Source organism: Marmota flaviventris, chromosome 8, assembly GCF_047511675.1.
Source record: "Marmota flaviventris isolate mMarFla1 chromosome 8, mMarFla1.hap1, whole genome shotgun sequence".
Classification (NCBI taxonomy): Eukaryota; Metazoa; Chordata; class Mammalia; order Rodentia; family Sciuridae; genus Marmota; species Marmota flaviventris.
The window spans coordinates 125653796-125668801 of record NC_092505.1 but is presented as its reverse complement, the minus strand read 5'-3'; the positions used below and the strand labels follow the sequence as shown (position 1 = coordinate 125668801).

The 15006-nt window shown below is 36.3% G+C and overlaps 1 protein-coding gene across 2 annotated transcripts in view; it reads right to left on the bottom strand.

Annotated features, from left to right (window-relative positions):
• Stag1 (STAG1 cohesin complex component) overlaps positions 1-15006 on the bottom strand; it is a 373003-nt gene that overhangs the window by 266189 nt on the left and 91808 nt on the right. Inside the window, exon 2 of one of the 2 annotated variants that reach the window (XM_071615631.1) lies at positions 5194-5263. The exons of the other annotated variant lie outside the window; for it this stretch is intronic. The gene's annotated coding sequence lies outside the window, so the exon portion shown is untranslated. The remainder of the gene's footprint in view (positions 1-5193; positions 5264-15006) is intronic. 2 annotated transcript variants of the gene reach the window in all.

Sequence of the window (15006 nt, the reverse complement as noted above, 5' to 3'; positions counted from 1 at the left end):
GGGCGTCCCAAAACAGTTAAAAACAGATAATGGTCCTGGTTATACTTCTACCTCTTTTAAACAATTTTGCTCATCATTTGGCATTACTCATATAACAGGAATTCCATACAATCCACAAGGACAAGGCATAGTTGAAAGAGCTCATCAAACTATTAAAATGTACTTACTAAAGCAAAAAGAGGGAATTGGAAAGGGGTATATGTCACACCCAAAGATAAACTTAAAATAACCCTTTTTACTCTAAACTTTTTAAATTTGGATTCCTCAGGGCTTAGTGCTGCGGAAAGGCATATGTGTCCAAAAAATGTACATAAGCCTAAGGTACTTTGGAAGGATATTCTAACAGGACAATGGAAAGGTCCTGACCCAGTGATTGTCTGGAGTCGGGGTTCTGTTTGTGTTTTTCCACAGGGAGAACAGCAGCCGATTTGGATTCCAGAGAGATTAACTAAAACAATTTCTACAGGCCAAAAGGAAGATGATTTGACTCAAATCCATAACAGCTGATATCCAGAACTCCAGTTTGGCTATTCTTACATCTACGACAGTGATTAACCAGGATGCTTTTTTCAATATTTATTTTATTATTTGCCTTTTCCCACATCATAAAGTTCTATTTTATTTTTGAGCTCATACAGACCTAGGTTAATGTTTTTCTGATCAGTTTTATTTTTTGACTGTGGAGTTTTTAAGCATTGCAATGGAGATTTCACCTAGGTAAAGCTTCAAGGCCTTTACTATTGTCTTAAGTGTTGTATGTTATGTGTGCACACTTCTGTTTTGTGTTGTATGTCTGTATGTGCGTATGTCCATATGTCATATATGAGGAGCGCTCATGAATAAATGGATCCGAATTTTTTTATTCACGTGATTTTAATGGTTTAATTTAGATTGGGTAAACAGCTGTTGAAAATTGTTTTAATATGTGAACAAATAGGAGGTTAACAGATCTGTTTGTTTACTTTCACCTTTCCTTCTCATTATATTTAATAATTCTGTTCAGGATAATGTAAATTGTTCAAAAAATTGTTTTCTTAGTGCCTGTTGGAATGTTACATAATTTTTTTCTTAGCATCATTGCCAGAACTCCTATCTTCATCCCAGTGCCAGTGAAGACAAAGATAAAACCAAACTACAGCTTCTTCGATAGTTATCACAACAAACTGTAAAAACTGATGCATCAATGAATAATAACTCCACAAGTAATGCTCAATTAAGGAGTCGATTTACTTTGGGAGGAAATGGACATATTGACAGATTCCTCTGCTTTGAATTGCTTGCAGACCTTGCCTGGACTATGTATCACTTGTATGCATTGTGAACTATCTGTTGGTACAGCGAATTGTGGTAGTGCTGGAGTATTTTTGTTGATGGTGTCACCGGTGGTACAATTTTTCAAAGGAGCCCTCAATTGGCTTAGTGTCATGGCATTTTGCATCCTCCTCCCTTCTGCTAGTGATGGTCTAAAATTTGGGGGCCAATGGCTTATGCTGGACCGGTAGTCAGTGACGGGTATGATCCAATTGCAGTGGTATCAACCTAAGACAGGAGGCTGACGCCTAAAGGTCAGTTTTCCGATGACGGGTAAGAACCATATGTTGAATTGGACAACCTACCAGGCACGGTCCTTAAGCCACATTAACCTCACTCCCCCACTGGCACCAAGGCCAAATTTGGGGGCCAACAGAGGTGAGGCAAAGAACCTCACCCCCCCACTGGTGCATAGACCTATCCACAAGTATGGCTGTATGCTGGACCGGTAGTCAGTGACGGGTATGATCCAATTGCAGTGGTACCAACCTAAGACAGGAGGCTGACGCCTAGAGGTCAGTTCATCCGATGACGGGTAAGGACCATATGTTGAATTGGACTGCCTAACAGGCACGGTCCCTAAGCCACATTGCTTGTTGTTTAATTAAACAAAAAGGGGGAGATGCTGAGAGCGACGGCTGAGTCTGTATGGCCCCTGGCATTTTGCCAACAGTATTGATTGACAGGCGCCTCTGCCTGTCCGCCTCTGCCGCAACTTTTGAGTTCTCGCACTATTCTGGAGTTCTCGTGGGGATTTCCGGGGATTCCCCGAGAGTTCCCATTGGTTGGGGAAGTGCAGGAGGAGGGATTTCCGGGAGATATAGTTCCGGCTGGGGGTTCCTGGACAAGCCTCGTGGCGTGTTCGGGAGGATTTCCCCGGGAGCTGTGTGAAGTGTTTTTCTGCGTTTTAAAAATAAAGTTTGTTCCTGCTTCAGTGGCTCGTGATTTGTGCCCAGCCAGACTGCGGCAAGGACCCAGGTTTGATCCTCAGCACTGTATAAAAATAAAAGCATTGTGTTGTGTCCATCTACACCAAAAAATAAATATTAAAAAAAAAAAGAACTCCTATAACTTGGAAAGTAACAAAAGTTATCGGACTTTTCTTTAAAACAAAAACAGTTGAGGAATACATTCCTAGTAACCAATCCACTAAACCTGTGACTCTCAAAGCAGAGGTAAGGGTTTTGTACAGGGTTTAAAGGGTCACGAAAAGGAATATAATACATGGAAGTGGAATAGGAGTGAGACTGGGAAGTCTCCTCTACAAGTGACCTTAAATACACATAATCACATAACACACATGAATATTCCTCAATTAAAGGAAAAAGAAAGCAAAAAATAAGACAGGTACAAAGAGCTCTGAATTGCTTTGTTACTCCATCATAGCCATACCTTTTCCCAAAAATGCTGTCTACACAATATCTTAGCTACAAACACTCAAAACACACTAGCCACATTTTTCTTTAATTTTTTTAAATTTCTGATGACTATATGCCATCAGAATCTGTACACAGTATAGGAAATGAATGAATCTGCATTAAAGTGCAACAAAATTCATCATTTCTAGTCATAGTCTCCCATCACAGAAAGAGAGACTCCGGAGATACACAAAACCAAATAAATTTATAGGAGTAAACAGTAACTCAGCAGTCAAACAGAACCAGAAGTAACATGAGCAGCATGAAAAAGCAAGGAAGAAAAGGACTACAAACAATGCAGGACAGCCTAAATATACAGGAGAACCTAGAGGCATCAGAAAAATGGTCAAATAAAGAACTCAAGGAATACCTTAGACAGATGGAATGGAATCTTAAAGAGGACATGAGACATCAAATTCAAACAATGAAAGAGCACATTGAAAATGAATTGAATCAACAGATAAAAGAAGCAAATAAGCAACTTTACCAGGAGATAGAGATTATAAAAAAAAAAAATCAAACAATAATCCTAGAAATGAAGGAAACTATAAACCAAATTAACACACTTCAGATAGAGCCCTAATATCCAGAGTATACAAAGAACTCAAAAAATTAGACAATAAGAGAACAAACAACCCAATCAACAAATGGGCCAAGGACCTGAACAGACACTTCTCAGAGGAGGACATACAGTCAATCAACAAGTACATGAAAAAATGCTCACCATCTCTAGCTGTCAGAGAAATGCAAATCAAAACCACCCTAAGATACCATCTCACTCCAGTTAGATTGGCAGCCATTAGGAAGTCAAACAACAACAAGTGCTGGCGAGGATGTGGGGAAAAGGGTACACTTGTACATTGCTGGTGGGACTGCAGATTGGTGCAGCCAATTTGGAAAGCAGTATGGAGATTTCTTGGAAAGCTGGGAATGGAGCCACCATTTGACCCAGCTATTCCCCTTCTTGGTCTATTCCCTAAAGACCTAAAAAGAGCATGCTACAGGAACACTGCTACATCGATGTTCATAGCAGCACAATTCACAATAGCAAGACTGTGGAACCAACCTAGATGCCCTTCAATAGAAGAATGGATAAAAAAAATGTGGCATTTATACACAATGGATTAAAAAAAGACAAAATCATAGAATTTGCAGGGAAATGGATGGCATTAGAGCAGATTATGCTAAGTGAAGCTAGCCAATCCCTAAAAAACAAATGCCAAATGTCTTCTTTGATATAAGGAGAGTAACTAAGATCAGAGTAGGGACGAAGAGCAGGAGAAGATTAACATTTAACAGGGATGAGAGGTGGGAGGGAAAGGGAGAGAGAAGGAAAATTGCATGGAAATGGAAGGAGACCCTCAGGGTTATACAGTGGAGGGGGTAGAGAGAGAGGAGGGGAGGGGAGGGGAGAGGTGGGGAGGGGGGAGGGTGGAGGATGGGAAAGGCAGCGGAGCACAACAGACACTAGTATGGCAACATGTCAACCAATGGATGTGTAACTGATGTGATTCTGCAATCTGTGTATGGGGTGAAGGTGGGAGCTCATAACCCACTTGAATCAAAGTGTGGAATATGATATGTCAAGAAATTTGTAATGTTTTGAACAACCAACAATAAAAAATTAAAAAAAAAAACCAAATTAAAAACTCAAATGAGAGTATCACTAACAGAGTGGAGCAAGTAGAAGCCAGAACGTCAGACAATGAAGACAAAATATATCATCTTGAAAAGAGTCTAGCCAACTTATAAAGGCTGGTAAGAAACCACGAGAAAAACATCTAAGAGATAGGGGATAACATTAAAAACCAAACTTAAGAGTCATCGGGATAGAGGAAGGTATAGAGATCCAAACCAAGGGAATGAGCAATCTGTTGAATGAAATAATTTTAGAAAACTTTCCAGATATAAAAAAGGAAATGGATGTACAAATTTCAGATGCATACAGGACACCGAGCATACAAAATCACAGTAGACCGACGCCAAGACACATTGTTATGAAGATATACAATATACAGAACAAAGAGACAATATTAAAAGCTACAAAAGAAAGGAGGCAGATTACATTGAGGGGTAAACCAATAAGGTTAACGGCAAATTTTTCATCATAGACTCTGAAAGTGAGACGATCCTGTAACAATGTATTTCAAACACTGAAAGACAATGCATGGCAACCAAGAATTTTGTATCCAGCAAAATTAAGCTTCAGGTACGACAACGAAATAAAAATCTTTCATGATAAACAAAAGTTAAAAGAATTTGCAGCCAGAAAACCAGCACTGCAAAGCATCTTGAGCAAAACACTACATGAGGAAGAAATGAAAAACAATAACCAAAACCAACAGCAGGAAGTACCTCAGTAAAGACAGGGGAGGGGGGAGCTAATCATGGAGAAACAAACCAAATTAAAAAAAAAGGGGGGGGGGGGGGGCTGGGGATGTGGCTCAAGCGGTAGCGCACTCGCCTGGCATGCGTGCGGCCCGGGTTCGATCCTCAGCACCACATACAAACGAAGATGTTGTGTCCGCCAAATACTAAAAAAAAATAAAATAAATATTAAAAATTTAAAAAAAAAAAAAGATAAATAATCAAACATGGCTGGAAGTACAAACCATATATCAATAGTAACCGTAAATGTTAATGGCTTAAACTCACCAATAAAGGGACATAGGCTAGTAACATGGATTAAAAAAACAAATCCAACAATATGCTGCCTCCAGGAGACACATCTGATTGGAAAAGACATACACAGACTGAAGGTGAAGGGTTGGGAAAAATCATACCACGCACACAGTCTTTGGAAGCAAGCAGGAGTGGCCATCCTCATATCGAATAAAATCGACTTCAAGACTAAGTTAATCAAAAGGGATAAGGAAGGACATTACATACTGTTGAAAGGAACCATTCACCAACAAGACATAACAATTATCAATATTTATGCACCAAATAATGGTGTTGCGACGTTCATAAAACAAACTCGCAACTTCAAGAATCAAATAGACCACAACACAATAATTATGGGTGACTTCAACACACCTCTCTCACCACTGGACAAATCCTCCAAACAAAAGTTGAATAAAGAAACTATAGAACTCAATAACAATCAATAACCTAGACTTAACTGACATATATAGAATATATCAAACATCATCAAGTGGATATACTTTTTTCTCAGCAGCACATGGATCCTTCTCAAAAATAGACCATATATTATGCCATAGGGCAACCCTTAGTAAATATAAAGGTGTGGAGATAATACCATGCATTTTATCTGATCATAATGGAATGAAACTGGAAATCAATGATAAAAGAAGGAAGGAAAAAATCCTACATCACTTGGAAAATGAACAATATGTTACTGAAAGATCAATGGGTTACAGAAGACATAAAGGAGGAAATCAAAAAATTCTTAGAGATAAATGAAAATACAGATACAATATATTGAAATCTATGGGACACAATGAAAGCAGTATTAAGAGGGAAATTCATTGCCTGGAGGTCATTCCTCAAAAAAAAGAAAAAAACCAACAAATAAATGAGCTCACACTTCATCTCAAAGCCCTAGAAAAGGAAGCGCAAAACAACAGCAAATGTAGCAGAAGGCAAGAAATAATTAAAATCAGAGAGGAAATCAACGAAATTGAAATAAAAGAAACTATTGAAAAAACTGACAAAACTAAAAGTTGGTTCTTCGAAAAAATAAATAAGATCGACAGACCCTTAGCCATGCTAACAAAGAGAAGAAGAGAGAGAACTCAAATTACTAACATATGGGATGAAAAAGGCAATATCACAACAGATGCTACAGAAATACAGAAGATAATTAGAAATTATTTTGAAACCGTATATTCCAATAAAAATAGAAGATAGTGAAGACATCGATAAATTTCTTAAGTCAAATGATTTGCCCAGATTGAGTCAGGAGGATACACACAATTTGAACAGACCAATATCAATGGATGAAATAGAAGAAGCCATCAAAAGACTACCAACCAAGAAAAGGACTGGACTGGATGGGTATACAGGGGAGTTTTACAAAACCTTCAAAGAAGAATTAATACCAATACTTTTCAAGTTATTTCAGGAAATAGAAAAAGAGGGAGCTCTTCCAAATTCATTCTATGAGGCCAACATCACCCTGATTCCGAAACCAGACAAAGACACCTCAAAGAAAAAAACTACAGACCAGTATCTCTAATGAACCTAGATGCAAAAATCCTCAATAAAATTCTGGCAAATCGGATACAAAAACATATCAAAAAAATTGTGCACCATGATCAAGTAGGATTCATCCCTGGGATGAAAGGCTGGTTCAATATACGAAAATCAATAAATGTTATTCACCACATCAATAGACTTAAAGATAAGAACCACATGATCATCTCGATAGACGCAGAAAAAGCATTCAACAAAGTACAGCATCTCTTTATGTTCAAAACACTAGAAAAACTAGGGATAACAGGAACTTACCTCAACATTGTAAAAGCTATCTATGCTAAGCCTCAGGCTAGCATCATTCTGAATGGAGAAAAATTGAAGGCATTCCCTCTAAAATCTAGAACAAGACAGGGATGCCCTCTATCACCACTTCTATTCAATATAGTTCTCGAAATACTGGGCAGAGCAATTAGACAGACGAAAGAAATTAAAGGCATAAATATAGGAAAAGAAGAACTTAAATCATCACTATTTGCGGATGACACGATCTTATACTTAGCAGACCCAAAAGGGTCTACAAAGAAACTACTAGAGCTAATAAACGAATTCAGCAAAGTGGCAGGATATAAAATCAACATGCATAAATCAAAGGTATTCCTGTATATCAGCGACAAATCTTCTGAAATGCAAATGAGGAAAACCACCCTATTCACAATATCCTCAAAAAAAATAAAATACTTGGGAATCAACCTAACAAAAAAGAGGTGAAAGATTTATACAATGAAAACTACAGAACCCTAAAGAGAGAAATAGAAGATCTTAGAAGATGGAAAAATATACCCTGTTCATGGAAAGGCAGAACTATCATCATCAAAATGGCGATATTACCAAAAGTTCTCTATAGGTTTAATGCAATGCCAATCAAAATCCCAATGGCATTTCTTGTAGAAATAGATAAAGCAATCATGAAATTCAATGGAAAAATAAAAGACCCAGAATAGCAAAAGCAATTCTAAGCAGGAAGTGTGAATCAGGCAGTATAGCAATACCAGATTTCAAACTATACTACAGAGCAATAGTAACAAAAACACCATGGTACTGGTACCAAAACAGGCGGGTGGACCAATGGTACAGAACAGAGGACACAGAGACCAATCCACAAAATTACAACTATCTTATATTTGATAAAGGGGCTAAAAGCATGTAATGGAGGAAGGATAGAATCTTCAATAAATGGTGCTGGGAAAACTGGAAATCCATATGCAACAAAATGAATCTGAATCCCTTTCTCTCGCCATGCACAAACTCAAAATGGATCAAGGAGCTTGATATCAAAACAGAGACTCTGCGTCTGATAGAAGAAAAAGTTCACTCCAATATACATATTGTGGGGTCAGGCTCCAAATTCCTTAATAGGACACCCATAGCACAAGAGTTAAAAACAAGAATCAACAAATGGGACTTAGTCAAACTAAAAAGTTTTTTCTCAGCAAGAGAAACAATAAGAGAGGTAAATAGGGAGCCTACATCCTGGGAACAAATATTTACTCCTCACACTTCAGACAGAGCCCTAATATCCAGAGTATACAAAGAACTCAAAAAGTTAAACAACAAAAAAACAAAAAACCCAATCAACAAATGGGCCCAGGACCTGAACAGACACTTCTGAGAGGAGGATATACAATCAATCAACAAATACATGAAAAAATGCTCACCAACTCTAGCAATCAGAGAAATTCAAATTAAAACTAAGATACTATCTCACTCCAGTAAGAATGGCAGCCATTATGAAGTCAAACAATAACAAGTGCTGGCGAGGATGCTGGGAAAAAGGTACACTCGTACATTGCTGGTGGGACTGCAAATTGGTGCAGCCAATTTGGAAAGCAGTACGGAGATTCCTTGGAAAGCTGGGAATGGAACCACCATTTGATCCAGCTATTCCCCTTCTCGGACTATGCCCAAAAGACCCAAAAACAGCATACCACAGGGACACAGCCACATCAATGTTTATAGCAGCACAATTCACAATAGCTAGACTGTGGAACCAACCTAGATGCCCCTTCAATAGATGAATGGATTAAAAAATGTGGCATTTATACACAATGGAATATTACGCAGCACTAAAAAATAACAAGATCATGGCATTTGCAGGGAAATGGATGGCATTAGAGCAGATTATGCTAAGTGAAGCTACCCAATCCCTAAAAAAACAAATGCCAAATGTCTTCTTTGATATAAGGAGGGCAACTAAGAACAGAGCAGGGAGGAAGAGCATGAGAAGAAGATAATCATTAAACAGGGACAAGAGGCAGGAGGGAAAGGGAGAGAGAAGGGAAACTGCATGCTAAAGAAAGGAGACCCTCATTTTTATACAAAATTACATATAAGAAGAAGTGAGGGGAAAGGGGAAAAAAAAACAAGAGAGAGAAATGAATTACAGTAGATGGGGTAGAGTGAGAAGAGGGGAGAGGAGGGGAGGGGAGGGGAGGGGGGATAGTAGAGGATAGGAAGGGCAGCAGAATACAACATACACTAGTATGGCAATATGTAAAAAGGTGGATGTGGAACGGATGTGATTCTGCAATCTGTATATGGGGTAAAAATGGGAGTTCATAATCCGCTTGAATCAAATGTATGAAATATGATATGTCAAGAGCTTTGTAATGTTTTGAACAACTAATAATAAAAAATATAAATTAAAAAAAATTAAAAATAAAAATAAATTTTTTCTTCAATTTTCTTTAATTTTGTATTATCCTAACTTTACCTTCTTACATTCCATCACCAAAAAATAAATAAAACCAAGAACCTTAACACTCTCCTTCTCCTCAGTCTTCACTGTTCCTTTCCCATTATTTTGCTCTTAATAATTCCAAAGCACTAGCTATTCCTCTAACAAAACTAAAACTCACTCCTTACCACTTCTTTATATACAGATCCTGCTTCATCCTCCATATCCCACTTTGCCTGGAGCAAACTAGAAAGTTCTAATTTTGAAATCTAGGCTGTACTGGGTCTCACTCTTACAAGTTTTTTGTTTTTGTTTGTTTGTTTACTTGTGGGTTTTTTTTTTAAGTATTTGGGGGTTTTTTTAGTTGTAGGTGAACACAATAACCTTTATTTTATTTTTATGTGGTGCTGAGGATTGAACCCAGTGCCTCACATGTGGTAGACAAGCACTCTACTGCTGAGCTACAACTCCAGCTCCTCACACTTACAATTTTTTTATACCACCCTGGACCTGTCATTCTGTAGCATATTTTCTGCTTTTTTAATATACACATTTTTTGGTGCATTTGTACATGTATTTTTATTCTTATTTTTATTTTTTAAATAGAGTGTTACAAATTTAATTCAGTTCCTTATTTATATCATTCTACTCTGTTTTGTAAAATTAATCAACTTTATTTTTTAGGAAGCTTCGAGTTCATGACAATTTACCACACTGTTAGTGATTCATTCACAATTCTAGCTGGTTAGGAGATTTATGAACATTTGGAAGAACTGTTTTCTCTTTCTATTCATAATGAATTGAAGTGCTAGTACCCAGCAAACAGGAAAGGGGTTTAATAATTAGAAAATGTAAAAATAAATTACATAGCCTGAGAATGCATTTCAGTGGTAGAGCATTTGCCTATCGCACACAAGACCCTGAGTTTCATCCCCAAGGCCACAAAAGGGAGAGGAAAAGAAAGATATATCATGCCTCTTGACTTGAATTAATAAGGGAGAAATAAACGACTAATTCATTAGTAAGTTTGATTTTAATACTATTGAAAATGAGATCTTTCATGATTTCTAACTGTTACATAACCACCAATTTTAATTAACTTATTTTTTCCTTAAAGTCAATAACATGTTGCGACTACAAAAGGAAGTGATATTATGGCAATCTCCACCCTTGGTTCCAGTCTAAAAAAATACTGCCTCTTGGCTAAGTTAATGGGCTGGGTTTTAGAGATCCAACTAGGGTAGGAGTACTACGTGAAAAGGAGGAAAAACGTAAAACCATTAGTTGGAGAGATCCAAACCAGGGCCTTCATGAGAGATTGAAGTCAAAAGTCAAATCCAACGTAACAAATCTAACAAACAGAAAGAACATTATAAATGAAAAGTAGAGCGAAGAAAATCTGACATGAACTTAAAACATCAAGACCAAAGCTGAAGGAGTGGAAGAATTTAATTTAATACACTGATTTGTGACAGAGTCAAGATACTCATTCAATTTTTTATATTAATCTAATTATCTTAATATCTTAATATCAAGAGCTGTCCTGATCTATAAATCCCCCATGTGACTGATCAAAAATAAATGTTATTGACTGAATTGCTGAATTTAAAGTATATTACACATATCAGTTTTTAAATAGCTAATAAGTTGAGAATGAAACCCCTGGGCTGGGGTTGGCTTAGCGGTAGGTAGAGTGTCCAACTACAATTAAAAAATAAATATTAAAAAAGAATAAACCCAACTTGCCTTATACTAAATTACCTCACAGTAAATATGAAAGAATACATACAAACAAAAAACTGACAGAAATGTCAAAATTACTTGAATTTATATTTCCACAAGCTTTTTATGAAAAAATGTTTTGTAGTTTTTAAAAATTAAATTTCCCCGAATTCAAACACTACCATCACCACCACCACTAACCTCCCCTCTGCAAAAAAAAAAAAAAATTACAAGCTTTTTAATATTTTACTAATGAACTTACCTACTCATACAAATGAAAATTGTCTGGCAACTAAGAGTTTCATCAAGAAACGCCTATTAAATAAATAAACAGAAATGTCTATCATAGATGTAGAAACTATATAAGCAGAACAATAAAAACATTCAAATTATATCCTTGGCTAAAGCAAATAAACATCTACCGTTAAAGCAATTCTGGAAGGGAAAAAAACTGAGAAAATGCATTCTTAAAATATAACCACAAAAAAAAATTCCTTACCAAAATCTGCATAACCAAGATTTTCATATATAAATTATTTCAAAAGTACAAAAACAACCACTACCATATTACCATGGCCCTAAAAAAACACCCCACTAAATTTAACAATAATACATGGTTATGCAAAATTAAAATGTATTAAATAAGATTCTCTTATAATTTATAGTACAAGCTTTAAAAAGGTTGACACCCTTTCTACACAATCACTACCTTCATCTTCAATTAACTCAGTTTTACAAGAGTAATTTGCAAAAATAGCTTTATAATATTAATTACTCTGCTGAAACAAGAACATTGTAATAAACCTCTCTTAACCCAACACCTATGTTTGCATTCTCTGGACTAGGGATAAATCTGTAGTCTCCAGGAAACATTCTAAAGTAATTTTCTATGAGCTATAATCTCACAAGAATAAGGGGAGGGGACAATCATTAAAAACCAGGATCATATTTTTTTGGCCACCTCCATCATGTAAACTTCTGATTGGGGGGGGGGGGTGTTAAAATTTGCTAAATGCCAAAAGAATGACAATAATGTTATCCCAAAATGTTTAAAATATGACAACTAAACTTAAGGAACTTAAAAGTCACTAAAACAGAAAAAAATACAGTCTGTGATAAGTAGACTAAGTTTTGTAAGGGAAGAAAATGTACCTATTGTTTGACACACTAAATGAAAAAAACTTTGAGACCATGATGTGAAATAAATGAGTTAATAAATCTTACATGTAACTTCAAAAAAATGAAGTCCAAGCCAGGTGTGGTGGCACACACCAGTAATCCCAGCAATTCTGGAGACTGAGGCAAGAGGATCACAAAGCCAGCCTCAGCAATTTATCAAGGCACTAAGTAACTTAGCGTGATCCTGTCTCAACATAAAACACTAAAGCGGGGGTGGGGAGCCTGGGGATGTTGCTCAGTGATTAAGCATCCTGGGTTCAAACCCTGGTACCAAATAAGAAAGAAAAAATGAAGTCCTAGAAAAACCTGAGCTATAATGGATTCTAACCTATAAAATAGGAGAACTAAGAATCCATATAGATATAAATGGATAATTGAATAAAAATAAATGAGGGATAAGAGGAAATTCTTCTTTATCACAGATTTTAAAAGTATAGAAGGAATGAAATAAATGTGAATATTATAACTGGATATGCAACAATAACTTTTTCAGGTGAGGATCATTAATGGGTACTAAAAACTGATGAGCAAAAGTATAGTAAGAAATTTATGCATAATAAAAAGGTATCTCACAAGATACTCATTAATTATAAAAGGAAAAATAAGTAATGTTACAATGGAGAACCTAGCAGATTCCTTCCAAGTGATTAAAGTTATCACTACTAATAGTGATAAGTATCCAAAAGGGTACCCTACTCTGATACAGAAAGGCACAACTCCATTTCTGTGATATCACGGCCAAACTGCATAATCTTGATTTAATCACAAACATAATCAGATAAACCAAATTAAGAACATTCTACAAAATAACCGGCCAAAGGTCATAAACACTTAGAAAAGCTGAGAACCTGTCCCAGGTAAGAGCAGAGATGTGGCAACTATGCACAATGTGATCCTACACTGGATTCTGGATCAGAAAAAAAGAATATTAACAAGAATTGAATTATTAGAAGTAAAATTTGAATTTGTATTGAATTATCAGGTTAGTTAATTTTCAGGTTTTAATAATTGTGCTCTGGTTATATAAGATATTGGCATTTGGGGAAGATAAAGGATAACAGGGAAACCTCTGTACTATTTTTGCAACTTTATTATAAAAAGTAATTTTTAAAAGGGTATCTCAGGGAAAACAGAAGAAAGACCAATAGGAAAATAGAAGAAAAAACAGTAGAGTACAGGAAGGGATCAAAGCAAGGGAGAACAGGAGGAAGGAAGGGAGAGAAAGAGGTACTCGAAAATGACATGGACCAAATTATACTACCTGCATGTGTGAATATATCATAATAAATCCTACTTTTAGGTATAATTATAATGTATCAATTAAAAATAAACAGACATGAGACCAATGGAATAAAGGACTGGGATCAGGAGGAGGAAGAAGGGGGAGAAAAAAGGAAAGTACTAGAGAATTAAATTGATCCAACTGTTCTGTGCATATATGATATGTCACAAGGAATCCAACTATTAAGTGTAATTATAATACACCAATAAAACATTTTTTTAAAAGACTGAATTATTTCAGGAGTAAAGAAGAAAAACTCAAAACTAACTCCCACACTATACACTAAAACACAACTCAAAGATCCAAGAACATGAAGTAAAAAAAAATTGGTGATGTATTTCATCAAATGACCTTTCAACTTTCTTCCTGTGGTTCGAAACATTTCTTTTCTTGGTAATTCACTTATTAAACTTGGGCATCAGTGCTATCTAGGTTCCCCACTCTTACCTCTACCCAATATAATTTCTATCTCTTGCAGGTCAAAACTACAAATACTAATCACTATAATTAAACTGCACTTAAAACAAAACTATCTGCATATCCTACAGAGTATGACAAGAACATACTAAACAATAAAATTCCAAAAGTCCTTGTCACAAAAAACAAATCAACCGTTGAAACCAATGATATTTTTACATGCCTGAAAATGCCAATACATGTTCAATCTCATTGCAAAAATTACTAACCAACGAATGGTAAAAGTCAGAGTCTACAACAAGGGGAGTAGAGTTCTTTTTTATCTTATGTTATACTTTGCATTCCAAGGCTCTTCCCTTGTATTAGTTTCCAAAGTTTTGCCATAACCAAGTACCATGAACTAGATGGCTTTAAACAACATAAATTTATTATCACATAGTTCTGAAAGTTAGAAGTCTAAAATCAAAGTGTTGGTAGAGCCAAAACTCCCTCTGAAGACTCTATGGGAGGATCTCCAGTCATACCACACTCTTTTAGCTTCTGATAGCCCCAGGCATTCCTTGGGTGTTTTTCTTTCCTTCTTTTTCTTTTGGGGGATGGTGGTGGGGTAAACTGCGGATTTAATCCAGTGCACTTAACCACTGACCACATCCCCAGCCCTTTTTTATTTTGAGACAGTGTCTTGCTAAGTTGCTCAGTGCCTTGCTAAATTGCTGGAGCTAGCTTTGACCGTGGGATCTTCCTGCCTCAGCCCCCAGAGTCACTGGGATTACAGGCATGCGTCA